We start from the raw sequence: 19,521 nt of genomic DNA, 5'->3' as shown, positions 1-19,521 counted from the left end.
AGTCAGAAGTTTTTTAGTTAAAGGCCTACAGATATTCCTAACCATCTACATAGATAGGATTAATGTTTGCTAAAATATAATCATCTAGCTCTAAGTACCAGAATAAAGGGATCTCTAGTAAACACAGAGGTTATACCAATAAAAAAGATATTTTATAAAATCGGATGACATTAAGTAGCTTAACTACATCTTATGGGGATGGACATCTATGACATCAAAAAATAAATGTTGTATTTACATGTCCCTGATAACTCTGACAATGTTAAAGGTTTACCTTCCCAAATAAAAGCCTTGTTTTCTTCAGCCTTGTTATGGGGACAACTTCTCAGCCCGCACACCTCCTGGTGAGAGATTATTGGCTTCTATCACCATGATATTCATTGACATGTTCCAGATGCTGCAACATTTATTTTGTACTCATGACTTGTTGTTCATCTCTCATAGAAAGGCCCATCCTCAGATGACTTTACAACCAGTTCTTTCCCAGGCAGACATTTACCTATCTGACCCAACTTCTAAAAAGGAACTCCAAAACTTCTTGCTCCACCTCACACTGCCCCTGTCAGCTCAAAGCAGCCAGAGTAGTTGTTGCCCCTTCTTCTTACAGCAGTAAGAAGTTTCTAAAATTAGAGGGGAGAATGAAGCCACATAGGCAAGGGTCAGATTCAGAGAATGGAGGAATTGAAATGTTAATGCCTTCAGAGCCCTTTCTCCACCCAATAAAGATAACCTGCTCCTGCTCCAATCTGTTGCTAAGGTAACCTGTCCCAGGAATTGCCTCTCCCTACAGGGAATTATAAAGTTGCTAATTAATGTGTCCTGGGCTGCTCCATTCTGCCTTTCCCCCTTAAGCCCACCTGTTTCCCATCTTTGGCCATCCCACTGAGCATTTCTTGGGCCTAGTCATCTAAACAGGAAGGAAAGAGATAAGGGGAAGAGAGCAGGAGAACAAAGGAAGCCTAGGAGATATAAAAAAGCAAAACCATTCTCACTTCTTGGGATACTAGGATACCAACTATGGCCTCCTTCTCCATCCTGGGAGAAGTTTATGTTACCCCTTTTTAAATAAGCCCTGTTTTACATGCCAAAAAAAAAAGCAATGTAAAATATGGAATAAAATCTTCTCAAAGGAGTTTAAATTTATATACAGTTATGTGCTGCAAAGTAATGTTGCAGTTAATAATAGATTGATAGTCCTATAAGATTATAATAGAGCTGAAAAATTCCTATCACCTAGTGACATACCTGAAGAAAATGAAATAGGAAAGTAAACTGAAGAAGCACAGAAAATTCACAGTGGAGAGGTTAGTAGTAGCTTTTACAGACCAAAGGACCTCTTCACCCAAAGGCTTTCTTCAGTAAAGAGCAATGTTCATGATGTATTATTTGTTTACAAGCAAATTCATCATTAAAAAAAAATCCCACACACACTAAGCAAATGTTTCTGAAGAGTGACACTTCCACAAGAGAAGCCTCAGGCAGTCCTTTCAGGAGGATTCCAGAAGAATCTATTTTTACAATATAACAGTCCCATGTCTGTTACTGCCCCCTAAAGACCTTCTAATGGGACAATATGTGGACGTGGAAGATAGAGATATTGATGATCTGAACCCTGTGTAGTCTTGGCTTAATGTGCATGTTTGTATCTTATTTTTAACAAAATTTTTAAAAGTAAAGAAAAAAAAGTTTGGACAAAGTTCATATAAAAATACAAAAAAAAACCAAAAATATTTTGTACAGCTCTATAATGTATGTGATAAGATGTGTTACAAAAGAACTGAAAAGATTAAAAATTAATAAAGTAAAAGACCACAATAAGCTAAGGTTAATTTATTTTTTGAAGAAATAAACTACTTTTTTACATTGCATGAATTATATTGAAATATTAAAACAATCTTGTGATTTAGGAATACACATGCAATGTACACTATTTATTTTTTAACAAAAGCAGATCCATTAATTTATTTCACCTCCAAACTTAACATTTATGGAGCACTTACTACTGCCAGAAACTTTGCACATATATTCTTTCCTTTCTTTCTATTCCTTTTTTGTTCTTTTTGTATATACATGACAATAGAGAGTATTTTGGAATATTATATATAGAGAGAGTATAACTTATTCTAGTTATATATTATTCTAGTTATATATTCTAGTTAGGATCCTATTCTTGTGGCTGTACATGATGTAGAATTATACTTGTCATATATTCGTATGTGAATATAGGAAATGTAAGCCTGATTAATTCTATGGTCTTTCCTATTACCATCCCACCTCCCTTCCCTTCATTCCCCTTTGTCTAATCCAATGGACTTCTATTCCCCTCCCCACCCTCCCTTGTTGTGGGTTAGTACCACATATCAGAGAGAAAATTTGGCTTTTGTTTATTTGGGGGGACTGGCTTATTTCACTTAACATGATAATCTCCAGTTCCTTCCATTTACTGGAAAATGCCATAATTTCATTCTTTATACCTGAATAATATTCCATTGTGTATACCACATTTTTTTTATCCATTCGTCTGTTGAAGGGAACCTAGTTTATTTCCATAACTTGGCTATTTTTAATTGAGTTCCTTTAAACATTGAGGTGGCTGAGTCAGCTGTAGAATGCTGATTTTAAGTCCTTTGGGTATAAACCCAGGAGTGGAATAACTGGGTCAAATGGTGGTTTCATTTCAAGTTTACTAAGGAATCTCCACACTGCTTTCCATAGTGATTGTACCAATTTTCAGTCCCACCGGCAATGTATGAGTGTACCTTTCCCCCAACACCCATGCTAACATTTATTTTTACTTGTATTCTTGATAATTGCCATTCTGACTGGAGTGAGATGTAATCTCAGTGTAGTTTTAATTTGCATTTCTCTAATTGCTAGAGATATTAAACATTTAGAAAATATTTTTAAAGTAAATTTTATTGTCAGGTGTTTCTAAAGTCTACAGTAATGGATGGTAGCATCCTAGTACTTTACATTCATTCACTGCCCACTCATCACTCCTCAGAAACAACTTCCTATCCTGCTAGCTCCATTTAAAGTAAGAGCATATAAAGATGTGCCATTTTTTTAAATTTATATTGTATTTTTTTTACTATACCTTTTCTCTGTTTAGATATTATTAGACACACAAATACCATAGTATTACAGTTACTTATAATATTCAGCAAAGTAATGGGTTGTATGGGTTTGTGGCCTAGGAGTAATATATCATAAACCTTAGGAAACTTGTAGCCTGTGCCATCTAGATTTGTTTAACTACATTCTGTGAAATTTACATAATGACAAGTCCCCTCTATATACATTTCTCAGAGCATATCCTTGTCATTAAGTGATTCATGAATACATGCACATGAGGCGAGAGAGAGGTTTGCATTCTTACTTATTCTATAATCTTCTGCTAGTGTACTGCTTAAAACTATTAAACTATACCTTCAGAGTAAGATCAAATCAATTAAATATTAAAAATTCCACCTAACAAATCTTAATCTTTACAATAAAAAGACCTAATGATAAGAAATTTATATTATTACTGTGTTTGTGACTTTGGCTTTGTCTGCACATTTCAGAGAGCTATAAGACCCCAGGTGACTCTCATCAAGGAAAATCACCTATGAGAACACTGAAATCATAGTAGAAATTCAATAAATAACTTGCTAAGTCATTTCCATTTGATTGGAAGTTTTTATTTAATGTAAGTGAGAGTTAAATTTCATCATACTCATTCTATCAATACCTCTTCATTATTGCAAAGGTAGACTGTGATTCCCAAGGTCTTTGTTTTTGTCACTCTTCTTAATTGATCCCTAATGATATAGTTGTACATTATTCTTTCTTGTATTTCCTGAATTCAAACTCATTTCTCCAAAGTTTCTGTAGATGATGAATATCAAATTTGTACCATTGATATGGTAAGTCCTTTATTTCTCAATAAAATAAAAGCATCAATGATACGGTAGAGAAATTCCAGAGAGTCAAAAGAAAAATTAAAACTAAAAAATAATGAAAATTTTTCCACTAAATTTTTACTGCATAAAGCACTTTCTTTACAATTTAGCAGAATAACATTCTATTCAGTACTTCCAACATTTTTCAGAAGTCAATTCTTTCATTGTCTGTGGAAAAGAAAAAGATGAGTTCTGCAAGAAGCTCTTACATGCAGCCAGAATCTCATCTTCTAGTCTTTAGAGTCTTAACAGGGTTCTTATACCATATGTACAATTTTATATGACTGATTATAGGTGCACTTATTCCTAGGCATTTTTTGTTTCTTTTGTTGCATTCTGAATAAAATTTTCATGATTACACAGTAACATTATAAATGATGTAGAATTTGAGAAGTATCTTCCAAGACTTAAAAATTGAAATTAATATTCTATAAAAGAGTACTTCAGGAAAAATCTTAACAACTTAATTCACTTGTCAGAAAATATTTTTCCAAGGTAAACTAAAAGGGCCCTAACTTTTGAGCTCAGTCAAGTTAATCTCTATCAAAATTAAAAACATTTGAGTGGCAAATGAAATCACTAAGAAAGTGAAACTCAGTGCACGTAAGAGGAGAAACTATTTGCCACTTATATATCTGACAAAGAACTTCTATCCAGAATGTATAGAAAACTCTCTGAAATCAACAATAAAAAGACCACTCAGTTAATAATGAACAGGATTTAAATTCTTATTTTTCTCTCAAATGTATATGTCACCAATAGAGAGATGGAAGTGCATTTAAATTCACTAGTCATTATGAAATGCAAAAAAAAAACATAATGAAATATCGCTCAAGATATACTCTGATTGAAAATATAAAAAACCCACAGACAATTACATGCGTTGACAAGATTATAGAGAAATTGTAACATTCATACATTAATGGTAGAAATTTAGAGTGATAGTGCAGGTTTGGAAAATGATTTGGCTATCCTTTAAAAAGGTAAATATAGATTTACTATATGACTCAGTAGTTCCACTCCTAAACATTTATCTGAGAGAAATAGAAACATATTTATATGCAAAGAAATTGTTCATGAATGTTTATAACATCATTGTTGATAATGGTCCAAAAACATATCCCTAAACTTGTGCATGGATAAACAATACATGTTATATTGATATAATTTACTGTTATTCTATAACAAGAAGGATGAAGTACATATCCATGCTACCATGAACATTGAAAGCATTATGTTAAATAGAAGATGGTCACAAAACACGCTTGATTATCTTTATATGAAATATCCAAAATAGAAACATGGAAAAGTAACTAAGACCTTGTGACAGGGAAGACAAAATTATGGAAGATAGAGAAGAGTAGGAATAGAGATTGACTCCTAATGTATATGGAATTTCCTTCTGGGTTGATGAAAATCTTATAAAATTAGATTATGAGGATGGTTACACAACTTTGTGAAAATACTAAAAGCCACTTAACTGTGTCATTAGATGGATCCACTTTATGGTATATGAAATGTACCTCAATCAATTGTTTAAAAAATGACAAGCCAGGGGCTGGAATTGTGGCTCAGTGGCTGAGCGCTTGCCTTGTATGTATGAAGTTCTGGGTTCGATCCTCAGCATCACATAAAAATAAATAAATAAAATAAAGGTATTGTGTCCATCTACAACTAAAAAAAAAATTAAAAAATGATATGCCGTACTAGTTTTTCCTTAAACTTCAGTATGTTGTATGATAATGAAACTAAAATTTGGTTTGTTTTGATGTTGATGAGATATTTCATTAACTAAGTATTCGAATTTAAATGAAACACAAACCTTACCTAAATCCCTACCAAACTTCCATCTATTCTTATGTTGATATTATTTCCTATTCCTATCCATAAACAAAGTCTAATTTTATTGTAATTGTGGATTGGAACAACTCTTGCATTTAGTCTTCATTAGTTTTTAAAAGATGATGACATTTGGGCTTTGTGACTAATTTGAAGTATTTTCAAGTAAAAATCGTAAGTGCTGTTTGTGTATGAGTAAATCCAATAATGGATTTCTATTTTTTTTGTCAAAAATAAGTGCACAAAATATGCACTGAATGCTGAAATAATTAAAAAAAAAAACAAAATGTGGAAACCATTATTTTAAGAGATGAGCTTAGCAAGATCATGATTTCATGCCAAGAAATAAACAAAAAGCCACTTTTATCTTAACCTGATTGCCTTTTTGTTGACAGGGATGGGTCTAGAGAGGTTGGGCTCAGGTGTCCTGTGTATATAATATTCTTCTGATACCTGGAATCATAAAACTATTCACATACAGCAAAACTGCTTTGCTTTGAGAAAATTTACTAATAGATTTCACTGTCTTCATGTAATTTATTATATCCATAAATGTGTTGCTGGTAAAATAATTGGTATACTCATGTATGCCATCGATAGGGTTTCATCTTTCTAACTGAATTACAAAACTCCCAAGTTTTTACATAGGCTAAAATAATGTTAAAGAATTAGTTAAATTTCTAGTTAATAAAATTTTTGCATATACTTCTGACAAAAATAGCTCAACAGCTGCTTATCTAATGGATTTGTCAAGATTGGATTACTAAAGCTAGTTAAAATGGAAAATTAAAATATTTGTATATATGAAGAATTGAAGTTTACTATGAATATAAATTGTAAAGTATAAAACATAAATGAGTAAGGAGAAGAGGTCACATTGAATCCATACAATTGGAAAACTAAATTTTAAACACTTTTATTTAGAAGTATGATTTGTAGATGCTAATTACTGAATTAAAGCTTATTTATAAACAAAAAACACTACCTGAAATAACTATTATTCCTACATGTAGAAGAATAATATGTGGGGTACATGCTAAATATTAATTGAATACCCATGTTGTTTTGGTATTTCAATGCAGCTCAGAAATTGCTAGTGAGAAGTGAATATTCACTTATTTCTAAACAATTGTCTTAAATCAAGTACAAAGTTACTAGTTGCTTTTGCCATAAGAATTCTTTATATCCAATACCCTATATTATTAAAATGCTAAAAAAGCTTTCTATATTTTTCAAGATTGAGCACTTTTCCTCAGCATGCTTAACACTGGAAATAATGAATTTAACTCTGTGCTTTTTCACAAATCAGCTCAGTGATGATTTTCAACCTTGGAGATAGATGTTACATTTTATAAACTGTTTATTTTCTTCAATATGGTGTCCTTCATTGTCAGAATTTTGATTGTCTACACATTGCTACATTTATTCTTTTACAAAGAATCCATATATTCTCCTGTTTTAATCCTCACATAATTGGGTATCTGTGGACAATTATATAAACCACTCTGGCACTCAGGCTTTCTCAAACTTCACATTACGTAACATTCAAGGAGAGACTGGCTGGTAAATTCAAGTTGTATTTCAATAACCCTGCATCACATCCCTGAGACCAATCATGACACACAGTATAAAATTTTGTAATCTCAATAGTTAATTCTACTGCTTTGCATTACTTTGCCCAAAGACAAAATGGGGTGCTATAGTTTGTATATGGAATGTGCCTCAAAGGCTCATATGTCAAAGGTTTGCTTTCTCCCTCCCCTGCCCAGCCAATGGCATTATGAGGAGAAGGTAGAACCTTCTACCTTCTGGATATGGGACCGAGTGGGAAGTTTTCTAGTCGTTGTGGGATCTCACACTCTTCTCTCACTCCCTCTCTCTCTTTCTTTCTCATTCCTGGCTACTATCAAACAGCTGTGTTCCACCACGTGCTGCTGCCACAGGTCCCAAAACCAGGAGGTCTAACAGTCATGGACAGAGACTTCCCAACCTACCAGCCAAAACAAATGTTTTCTCCCTTCGAATTGATTTATTTCAGGGATTTTCACAGTAGTGGACATGTGAGTAATGCACAAGATGAATAGTTAAGCATAGGAAGAATTAATAAAAGTTCCATTAACACCTTTAGTCAATTCTCGGTCAAGATCCCAGCCCACACTGGCTACTCAACCACCTCTTGCATTGATTTATGTTTTGTGTTCTTGTATGTGGGGAATGTCAGATATGTACCATGTGATATAGGCATAAATCCATCCTTGTGCCACTCTCTATTGCAAAACTGAGAATTTTATCAGAGATGTTTTTTCATTTTAGAAAAGTTTCTGGGGATCTGGCTAGCATGAACATTTCTAATTTCAAATCTAGATGGAGAGATTCTTATTTTTTCTGAAACTTTAATTTTATACTCATAAATTTATGACTGAAATTAAGAAAAGATATCGTGTCAGAGAGTCCTTTGCTTTGTTCCTCTTCTTTTAACCCCTCATTCCCTCTGATATATTTTCTTTATTTGCCCAATACACCAAGGCCAAAACACACTATAGCTAAGCCCTATGAGTTCTTGGAGATGCTGCCTGGCTCCCAGCATCTACCTTTTCAATTCTTTGAAATGAAGTTTCTTGCAGGACAACATGTGAGAGTCAAAATGAATGTAAAAGACTTTCTCATATAATAATTTCATTATTTTTCCTCATTGTCTTTTGTTGACCAGTTCATTTTTCCCAAACTAGAAAGTCATACCTATTTGTGTGCTATACTTGTTTTCTGGGGATTTGAATAGATCATTCTAAAAATTTAGAAGAAAAATTAAAAACACATTAAAGTATTTCAAAACAAAAATCGTGCATCTACACTTTTAATATTTCAAGAAATTTTTAAAGCTGAATTGAAACTGATTTTCATCAAAAATAAAAATATTTATAATAAATAAAAACAAATTCCTTAATTTTAAATTGCAAGGCACAATTTTGGATAAAAATACGACTTGAAAATGGAGGAAAATTCAGATAGCAAGACAGAAAAGTTCACCAGTTATATACACACCAGTGTCCCTAAAATAGAAGATAAAATATAAAATATTTTATCTAGAATTTTGCAGTGAGAGATGCAAAAAGAGAAGGTCTTCTTAAAATTTAAGTATAAATAAATCTTACATTTCATATTTAAGTGTTAGCAATCATTTAAAATTTATGATTAGAGTGGTATATAGTAGTATTTATGTAGTTTAGTCCCCCAAAAGTCTTAATCTAGCCCTGGAAGTTAGGAAAAGGAGTTGATGATAAATGAAACCTTTGAAAGTTCCTTTCATACTCTCTTACATAGTATTCACTGAGCACCTACTATGTATAAGATACTATGCCACAGCTATAAATAGAGCAGCTTTCCTTCACATGGGTATCATTCCTGGCAACCTCCCCAAAATTTTTATTGAAGCTTAAAATTGCTGAGTTTCAAGTAAGGAACCCAGTTCCTTTCCTGTATCCAGCTCTGGTGATTTTGAAACTTAAGGAAGACATATATTGCTATGAAAGAAGTAAGACTGGACCTGTGCGATCTGATAAAATTCCAAAAGGTGCCATTCATCATTCTTCTAAGTTTGCATAATTCAAAATATTTCTGACCAGATTATTGTAGCAAACTGTGAACTCAAAACTCAAATTCAAAAACTCATCTCTTAACCATGTAGAATCAATAATCATTATTATTCCCCACTTACTGTGAGATGTTTCAGCACGTCTCCAAATCACTACATACTCTTTCCTGGACAAGAACATTTTAAAAATAAGGGCAAGTAGTGTAGCTCAGTTGTAGAGCACTTGACTAGTGTGTGTGAAGCCCCAGGTTCAATCTCTAGTACTGCAAACAAAAACAAACAAACAAATAAATAAATAAATAAATAAAATGGAAAATAAAAGAAAAATATTTTACGATTTTATTCCCAAATGAATGTAAATATAAATTGTTTAGTATTTAAGGAAAAGTAAGCAAATAACTTCAGTGGACATTAATCAAAACAGTATTAATGAATATATGAATTACTTTTATATTTATAGAATCACTGATAGCTTTTACCTAATAATCAACATTACAAACACAATATGCAAACCAATAAAATATAAGAAAATTTCAACCACAGTTTCTATATTAAATGGAAAAAACAAACACAGAAGCTGTTTAAATTAATCAGTACCAATACTATAGTCAATTATTCCTTAAAGTTGCAAACCATACTTATAAGAAATTATTACCTATTTCTTCTGTTCTATTTTCTGCTATTTTTTCTTATAATTGAACCCCATGTAAATTATAAAAAGCCAGCTGTTTCATTGTAAAGCCAGTACAAGATGTATGCTCAGAGTTATTTTAGGCTGCTATAAGTGACAACAGAATGTGTTTTCAAAAACTATTTATTTTTGAAAAAGTGGTACATTTTATACATTTAAATATCTTGTATTATATATCATATTCATGCTACAACTGAAAGCTAAAAATATCAAGTATGGAGGATGAAAAAAAACCAAAATCAGCATACAAATAATAAATACACCATCACAGACCATTCTACAAACTATGGAGGGTTAACAAGCATGGACTTTTCTTTGATAATTAAAATCTAACAGTTACCAGATAGATATAACCAGTGTTTATATTAATGAAACCAGTTAACATAACAATAGAGCCATTTAATTGCTAGATCCTACAATATCACAGAAACATAAGCAGAACCTTGGAAAATAATTTAAAAGACAAATCAACAAATCACTTTATACCCTAGGTCCTCAATACTCAAAAGTGAAAAGATATTTAAGAATAAAGATAGCATGCCCAAACCGAAGTCATATCATCTTCTGTCCTATGGTCAGGTGACTACTCAATGTCTGGCACAAAGAATACAATACACCCATGTGTAAAGAAATTATTCATTAAATAAATAGAATAAGCAGTTTGGTGCTTTAGTCAGCTTAAGTATTTGATTTTCAGGAGAACTAAATTTTACTTTTAACATCCACTTATCCCTGACAGTGTTACAACTTAGTGGAAAAGAAATGGAAATGTTTCAGAAAAGGAAATTGTTTACCTGAAAGAAACAGAATTTTATAGCTGAAAGTTTCTAGTATTATTATTTTTTTTTACCTTAGGATATACTGCATAAGAATAATGATGCCCTGACAAGTAACAAAGGCAAACAAATAATAGGACTTTGCTCACCCCTTGAACAGTTTCTAAATAATGTAACAGAAATTTTTTTTAAAAAAGATAAACTAAAAACCACACATGCTGCAGAGGCAATTTTACAACAATATTTTTCATGAAAAAACTTACATGTGGATCTCATCATCAAGAGTTCCATGAACAATTATGTATGAACATACTATGGCCAGCAATGATTGAATAGTAATGTCAGTTATCTACTACAGATAGTTGAACTTGAAGAGGAAAAAGCAGGAAACAAATAGAAGAATCAAAAGAGAAGATTCTGCAGTATTTTGAGACAAGCAGGGTGAGTAATTAAAACACAGATGAACTTTGTACAAAAGTTCGGAATTTAGAGAATAATTACCAGAAAAGTGTACACAGTTGAGTTACGTAAGCAAAGAAAAAAAAAACAATTAACAGAGCAGATTTCAATTTCATAAAACTGATGGGACAAAGAGAGTAACAGTCCTATTACTAAATAATGTTTTAACCAACCTGGGTACTTTATTCTGTTTTAAGGATACCGAATGTAAGGAAAATCTTTGCTGACAGATCTCATTTGAAAGCTGTAGAATGATTCCAAAATGTACTGTGTGGTTTCAGCACTTGCTGATATCAAAATATGCCTAGTGGATTAACTGATTTTTATTCACGCCTTCTGAGTTCCTAATATTTCAAAAAGGGGCAATATCCCCACCAGTATCTAAAGCTAGAAGTATCTGCACCATCCATGACTTTTTCCTCCATTCTTACTATCAGAATAGTCACTAGGTCTTGAACCTTTTGTTTCCAAACTTTCACGTCTGGATATCTTTGCTATTCCTACTGTTCCCTCAGTTTCTACCCTTGTTGCTTTTTTCATCTACATTTCTTTCCATCAGAAATTCCAACCTCCAAGATAGAGGCTGTAATCCAACCACTGTTGTCTCTTAACACCCTCCATCATCTCTACCCAAAACATAGCAGCAGCTTCCCCCTCTTCTTTCCTTCTCTTGCTTCTAGAAACATCCTCTTTAATAATAATATGATTTATCACTCATATGCCCAGAGGATGAGGACTTGGATGTTTTCTTCTTGATTTTTTTTAATAAAATTCCTCAATTTGACCACTTCCCTTATTGCCCCCATCTACTTTTGTAAACTCACAAGAGACCTCTCTCCCTTCCCCATCACTAGGACTCCTGTCCCTTGAGCATCCTTTTTCTCTTTCCTATAGCCAATGTCTCTCTGGTCACTGTCTCTTGTCTCTGCATTTGTGGTGGTACAACTTACTTAAGACTTTCTTTTTTTCTTTTGCTTTCTTTCTTACCTTTTTTTCCTTTTCTTTCTTTCTTTTTTTTTTTTTTACAGATCTGGGTCTCTCTCATGCTTCAAGGGAGTTCAAATACCCTTCCTTTAGAAAAAAAGCCTTGCCTGCACACATGATCCCCTCCCCCCCACCAGGTCCCATTGGACAGACTCTTGCACATCTCCTTTTATCTTATAGTGTAGTTCAGATGTAAGATTTTAAAACAATTTCCCCATTATTATTTTCAAAGTAGTAAATTTTGAAAATAATTTCACATTTTGAATCATCTTGGTGAAAAGCAATAGTCCCCTGTTTCCTCAGTATTCTCCAATGGCAACTACTTCCAATTCCTACCTATTGTTTTTGGTGAACATCTTCATGTTTCTAAGTAGTTTGTTAATACAATAATTAATTTTTTCTTTGCCTTAGAGGTTATCATTTGACCTCTTAAAATGGTTAGCTCTTATCTTTCTTAAACTCTTAATTCTTATCCTCAGAGTTTCATTTGAAAACAATCATCATGTTTGTATAATCGTAATTACATATCTAATATACATAGATGAATAAAAAAAGTACACATTGATTGTCTTAACTTTTTTTGATACTTTTTGTTGACCTTAGTGATGATTGCTTCATTTTACCTTTTGCTGAGCATTCTATACATCTATGGCTGCCTCATCTACAACCTTCAGAAACATTTATTTCTTCTTGATGTGCAGATGAGTTCTTGGTTTTGTCTTTTCATGGAGGCCTCACTCCTGTGTCCTACTTTCCTGTTATCCCTCAACTATTTGTACACAGGTCTCAGCTTTATCTGGGGGATATCTCTGCCTCTCTGCAGTGTTGAATTCCCCAGTTCTAAAACTCCATGAATTTCTCAGCTTTTCATTACTTCCCAGTTTGATAGTGCATTTGTTTCCAGACTGGCCTAGAAAATATGGCAAATTTGGCAAGGGGTATGGATACATTGTTTTCCTAAAAGGTCTTTTTTTTTTTTAATATTTGGATGACAGTTGGTCTAGAAACCAAATTTCTAGTTAGAGAAAATTTATATTAAAATTTAGAAACATTCCTCATTTTCTCTAGGCTATTCTAATGGTATTTCATGGCTCATTTTATACATATTTTTAAAATTTTTCTTTAGAAGTTTTCAGGCTCTTGATTTACCCCTACCTTTTTAAAAAACATTGTGCTTTCTTGTGGGTTATTTTTCTCCCACTGTTGGAACATATTGTGGGCCTTTTAAATCTATAAACTTAGGCCTAGCTATTCTAGAAATTCTTTGTTAAGTTATATTCAGTAATTTTTCTTCTAATTTGTTGATTTACTCATTTTTTCTTTAATTTCCTCTCTTTCCTGTGATATTTTCTGTCTTCTTGCTCTTTCTTCATACTCTCTATGAAGATAACTAAGTAGCTAAATTTTAACTTCCAAACTTTCTACTAACTATGAAAAATATCATTCCATTAAAAAATTCAGTTTCAAAGAGCTTTTTCTTCAATATCATCTCATTTTACAGCTTCTTATTGAGATTTTATGGATTTTTTTCTCCTATTTTGTTGCTATTGTTTTTATTGCTTTATTTTATTTTCCACCTTATCTTGTTTCCCTTTGCTCTAATTTCCTCTGTCTCTGTTTGCATTTCAGTTGCTGACTTTAATTTTATAAGGTTTCTTCACTCCTTCATCAACTATTTGCATTTAAAAGAAACTAGAAATTTGGGGAAAATTTCCATTTCCGTGTGAGGCTTCTTTGGAGAACTTCTTTGGAGGCCTTCTTTATCAAGTAGATTGTGTAGGTGTTTGCGGATTCCTTCTTTTTCTTTGATTTCATCATTTTCATAAGGAAGAATGACCTGTTCTTTCTTGTCTGACTGCCACTGCTCTCTTGGTTAAATGTAAGAAAAGACCAATGGAGATAAGGAAAAGGGCCTCTCGCCATTCAGAATGTGAAGTGTTTTTTTCCGTCCTGGGGTTTTATATTTCAGTTGTTGCTGGCATCCACGAATCTAGAGTCCTATTCATCTTTTCTAGGTATCTGCTTCCTCATCCTCCATCTTCTACCATGGTGGGAATGAATGATCACCTGGCTAGATGGGATAGAAAGGGATCTTACTTGTCTAATTTGTTCCTTCTTCAGATAGTTTACAAAGCCTTGTATTTGAACACCTGAACTTCAAAAAATATCCAATGCAGCTGGACATGGTGGCTCATGCCTGTAATCCCAGTAACTCCGGAGACTGAGTCAGGAGGATTGTGAGTTCAAGCCAGCCTCAGCAATTTATCGAGGCCCTAAGTATCTTAGTGAGAACTGGCTCAAAATAAAATATAAGAACGGCTGGGGATGTGGCATAGAGGTTAAGCAGCTGTGGGTTCAATCCCTGATACAAAAACAGACAGACAATGCCTCTAATCCCAAGTTTCCCTGGGGTTGTGCAGGACAATTCTGACTGCTTGTTGGCACCTTTTTACCATGTCAAGGAACTATATTCCTAGACTCCTGCATTCTGGTGAGCTGAGACGGTTACCATTCACCATCTGCTTAGCAGTTTTGTTGTTGTTGTTGTTTTTATGTTGCTATTACTTTTTCTTTCTCTCCACCCCACTCCTTGTGTGTGTGTGTGTGTTTTCTAGGATGTGATTATCCACCTGACCCCCTTTTAAAAATGGTGCTATTATCACTTTAGAAAGTTAAGGGAAGGAATAGAGGCAAATATATGTTTAATATTTCTGTATTTAACCTGGATTTCAAAGCCTGCTCCTTATATTTAAAAATATAAAATAGTAATTCCTCATCAGATGAAATCTTCAGATCTTGTTGGCTTTTTGAATTCATGCTCTTCCTTGATGTTTCTCCTCCCAGGGATTCCTTCCTGAAAACTCTTTCCACTGGAATGCAAGGCCCAGCAGAGTAGAGACTTTGTCTTTTTCACTAGTGTTTCATGAATGATAGAATAGTACTTAGCATACAGCAGGCACTCAAAGATTTGCTGAACAGATTCTAAGTGTCTTGCCACTGGATTTCTTTGACACAAGGTCACTCTGCTTAATACTAGGGTTGAGTTTACCCTCCTTAACCTGGTCTGCAAAGCTGCAATCATCTATCAATAAAATGCCCCTTTCCACTGGCTCTGGACTCCTCAATTCCACCACACTGCAATCCAGGTCATTCTTTTTGCAAATTTCTTTTTTTGCCACGCCCTTGAACCCTTTCTTTATTCACCACTGACTACTAGCTCTTTAGTGTATGGGCCACAAGGAACCATATTCTCCAGGAGTTTTCTGGCTCTTAAGCTGGAGTTCATTCCTTCATCTCTATTCATGCCTTTTAGAGTATGTGCCATGAAACAGTAGCATTGGCAACACTAGGATGTTTGATTCAAGTGCAGAATCTTGGACCCCAGTACAATTCTACTATCTCAGAATTTTCATTTTAGCAATATTTGAAGTGATTTATATGTCTACTGAACACTGAAAAGTATGCTTCAGAAAGCTATTATTGATTCAAATATCCCTAAATATTAGCTTAATTTCCTGCATTTGATAGTCCTTCCATAAATACTTCTGGGAGAATGAAAAGGAGGGGGAGGCAGGAGAAGAAAGAAGCAAAGGAGAGAGAAAGAAAGGGATTCTGTCTCATGTCTCATACTCAAGTTCTGTGGAGAGATTATGTGTAGTCTGTGGAGAGTCATGCAGCTGCCAACTAAGGAATGCCAATGATTGCTGGCAACCCACCAAACTCCAGAAAGAGACAAGAAAGCATTCCTCTGCAGGTTTCAGAGGGAGCAAAGCCCTGCTGATAACTGGACTCAGAATTCTAGCCTCCAGAACCGTGACAGTGCATTTCTGTTGGTTTAAGCCCTCAGTGTGTGGTATTTTGTTATGACGGCCCTAGAAAACTGATGCAAAGTATAAGGCCAAATTCTCTTCTCAACTGCATGCCTCTAAGAGGTGAAGAACAATCTCCTTGTTTTGATTATTTTTCCAAGGGACTGTTTCAGTTTCAGGGCTTTTCCATAAACTGCTGAATCTGTTAAATGATTCATTAAATGATACGCCAAACAAAACTTTTAGTATTTTGGAACATTTTAAATATGAGCAGTAGAGAGATTTATTGTCAATTAGGGAATATTTTTGTATCATTTCACATTTTATTTTGAAATCATCTTCTTCCACAGAGTTATTTAACTGATACTATTTTGTTAGAACTAAGTTTTGTTTGTCCATATTTTAGCAGCTTAAAAATCAAAATTGAAACAACCAACCAAAAAATAAATGGAGGAACAAAACCATCTTCTGTGGCCTGCTGTTAAGTCTTGAAATATCTTATTCTGTCAGTGTGATTTCATAGCAGGATGAAAAATGTCAAAAGTGAGGATGACAAATCAGTCTAGTGAGGAAAAATGACTCTTGGACAAGAGATGTCATTTGTCATGATTGCCGTTTGACTGCACTTTCCCCTCTCTTCTCTTTCATATGAATGCAATTTTGCCATTAGTTTTAAATTATCTTTACTGCACAATGGCTTGATCATGGAAATTATATTTCCATTCAAAGTGTTTTATAAAATAAGGGGGGGTTCCAAAATTTATATTTGTACCTTTCAATGAATTTAAAAAAATCATTAATACTTAATTTACCAAATATTGCTTTTTTTTTTTTTAATACCAAGTGGACATTTTTCCTAGACATAGGTAATGCCATGGCTTTTAAATTTTTTTTTTTTCAAAACTGTCACAGCTGAGCACAGCTTTCTGAGCCACTGCATAATACGGGTGGTAATTAAGCCACAGCTTCAAGGTTGCATGGGCACAAGACAATTCAGCCTAATGAAGTATCGATCGGCTGCAGTCGAGGTAAAACAAGTTGACATTCATTTAGAGGTAGCAATGTGAATATACCACAATGCCACCAAAGAAATAAAGGGAACAAACAATGAGGCTGAATTTTAATCTTGCAAACACAATTAAGAATCTTATTTATAGCATGCTGCTATCACTTAAACTAAACCTAATTGCATACTTACTGCCCTGACATAAGATACCTAAATCAGCAGAAATTATATGTCCTTAGCATAATGGCTAAAAAGAGAAAAAAAAAAAAGTGCCGGAAGTTTAGTGCTTCAATTAGAGACAATACTAATACCTTAGAGAACCGTGCTGATGAAAATGTTTGAAATCAAATTTTCCATGTAGCTGTTTTGCACAATTCAGCTGATCTTAAGGTGCCATGAAGAGCAACTGAGAAGAGCAGAATTCTACCTACAGTCAGTGAACTTTCATTGAGGGTAGGTTGGTCTTTCCTCAGTATTTACAATTTCATATGCCCAATGATTAACACAAACAACTGAATGTAATTTACTGAACATTTATAAAATGACTTCACTTACCCAGGAAAAAAATAATGATTACTGTATTAAAAACCTTATTGAGGAAGGCCATGATTTCTCAACATCAGTATATGTTTCCCATTCAGATAAGCACTAAACATAAAATAAACTAGTACCTATAACACGACATGTATTTAATTATCCCTAGTGTCAAAAAATTGCACAGATTTAATGTTTCCTTATTTTTCACCGAACATAAACCTTTATAATATGGATCTAAACACCATTTTAAGAACATAAAACAAAATATTTGACCATTTTATAAGGATTTAACAATAATTTGATTTAAAACATATACATTGCAACAATCTGAATAAACATTAAGCATTACTGTATAAACTCTAATCTTCAATAATAAAATGCTCTTCAAGATGGCATGCTTTGTGCTTAACATTAATCAATCGGTCTAAAACAAAACAATTTTAAATTCTATTTGCTTTAATAACCAACTATGGAACAATCATAGATATATTTATTGTTTTGGTATTTTCTTTAAAATTTTGTGTTTATTTTAATTTTAAATAAATCAGAAGCAGGAATATATTGTCCAGTACCCTCAATGGCATTAATCACAAAGCTATTTTTAATCTTGTATCTGCAACGTTCTTTTGGATAAATAAAGTTGTGACTTAACAATTGCAAATAGTGCTTCTTTTAGTGAAAAACAAAGTTTTATAACATATGGAAATGTGAGAAAACATGTCACAAATACTACCTAAATAAGTCATTTAATCACAGTTTTCATAAAGGAATTAAAATTCAAAAATGTATTTATGCTAATCAATTGACTCAAAGTTATTAGCTTAATACAGCTTCCAGAAGTTATATTTCCTCATGAAAAATACCCCCAAATAAAAGAGAGAGTGCTAATGTGCCTAATTTCATTATAGACCTCAGGCAGATGGACATTTCCTTTAAAATGCTGATAACCAGATGTTAGGATTCACAGAAATCGCCCTACTTGTTAAAGGAGAAAGGGCATTATCTTTGCTGATGATTTATTTTAATTTGTTGTTCAGGGATCTAAATGTATAATTTACATGTTTCAGTTTATCATATCTAATTTGAATTTTTTAACTCTTAAATCATCTCTAAATCAACAAATACATTAATTATAAAGTATTTTATTATAAATCTACTATTAATATAGTGTCAATATTTGTACCTTACATTAAAACAATGCTGTGATTTTTATCATCCTATGGAACAAATCACTACATACAGAAGAGTAAAACTTAGTTTTGCAATTAGACCATTTTCTGTTACCTTTATCATAATCTCATGGATTATTGATATCATGGTAAGAGACATTTTAATGACTTACTACACGTTTTAGAACTATGAAAACAGTACAACAGATGGTGCTCAAGAATATATTTCTTAATTTGTTTTTAATTTTAAACCTTTTATCTTTATTTTCCCTACTATGCCACACAGCACTTTTCATTTATTAGGGTATCCAATAAATATTTTTAATTTGAATATTCTATAAAGAATGTCTAAAAGCCAATATGTCAACTTAATTATAAAATGCAATAAAGTTTAAAAATAATTATTAAAATTTTCAAAAAAAAAAGTCTATTTAGCATTCAGTGGTGAAGTGTTTCATTATAGTGGTCATTGACCAAATATTATTTCTTAAATTAAATCATATAATGCATAATTCTGGAGATTTTTCTTAAATACTTAAGACAAAATATGAATATGATTTTTATCACCAGCTGATCAGAAGTATTTGTTTGTCTGTCTTTGTGTGTGTGTGTTTGTGTGTGTGTGTGTGGTGGGTGTCTATGTTATATAATAACACATGAGAACAGACATTTTGGCATACTGATAGATGAAAGATGAAAATGTCTAGGTGCACAA

At 33.0% G+C, this 19,521-nt stretch overlaps 1 long non-coding RNA gene across 1 annotated transcript in view; it reads right to left on the bottom strand.

Annotated features, from left to right (window-relative positions):
* Nucleotides 1-11,269, bottom strand: part of LOC125610582 — a 228,325-nt gene extending 217,056 nt beyond the window's left edge. The window contains exons 1-2 of the long non-coding RNA XR_007340587.1: nucleotides 11,106-11,269; nucleotides 9,499-9,638 (exon numbers count right to left, since the gene is read on the bottom strand). This is a non-coding gene — a long non-coding RNA (uncharacterized LOC125610582). The remainder of the gene's footprint in view (nucleotides 1-9,498; nucleotides 9,639-11,105) is intronic.
* Nucleotides 11,270-19,521: the final 8,252 nt, after the last annotated feature.

This window comes from Marmota marmota, unplaced genomic scaffold, assembly GCF_001458135.2.
Source record: "Marmota marmota marmota unplaced genomic scaffold, marMar, whole genome shotgun sequence".
In the NCBI taxonomy this organism is placed as follows: Eukaryota; Metazoa; Chordata; class Mammalia; order Rodentia; family Sciuridae; genus Marmota; species Marmota marmota.
The sequence above is the reverse complement of the archived record's forward strand: the minus strand, read 5'-3'. Positions and strand labels throughout refer to the sequence as shown.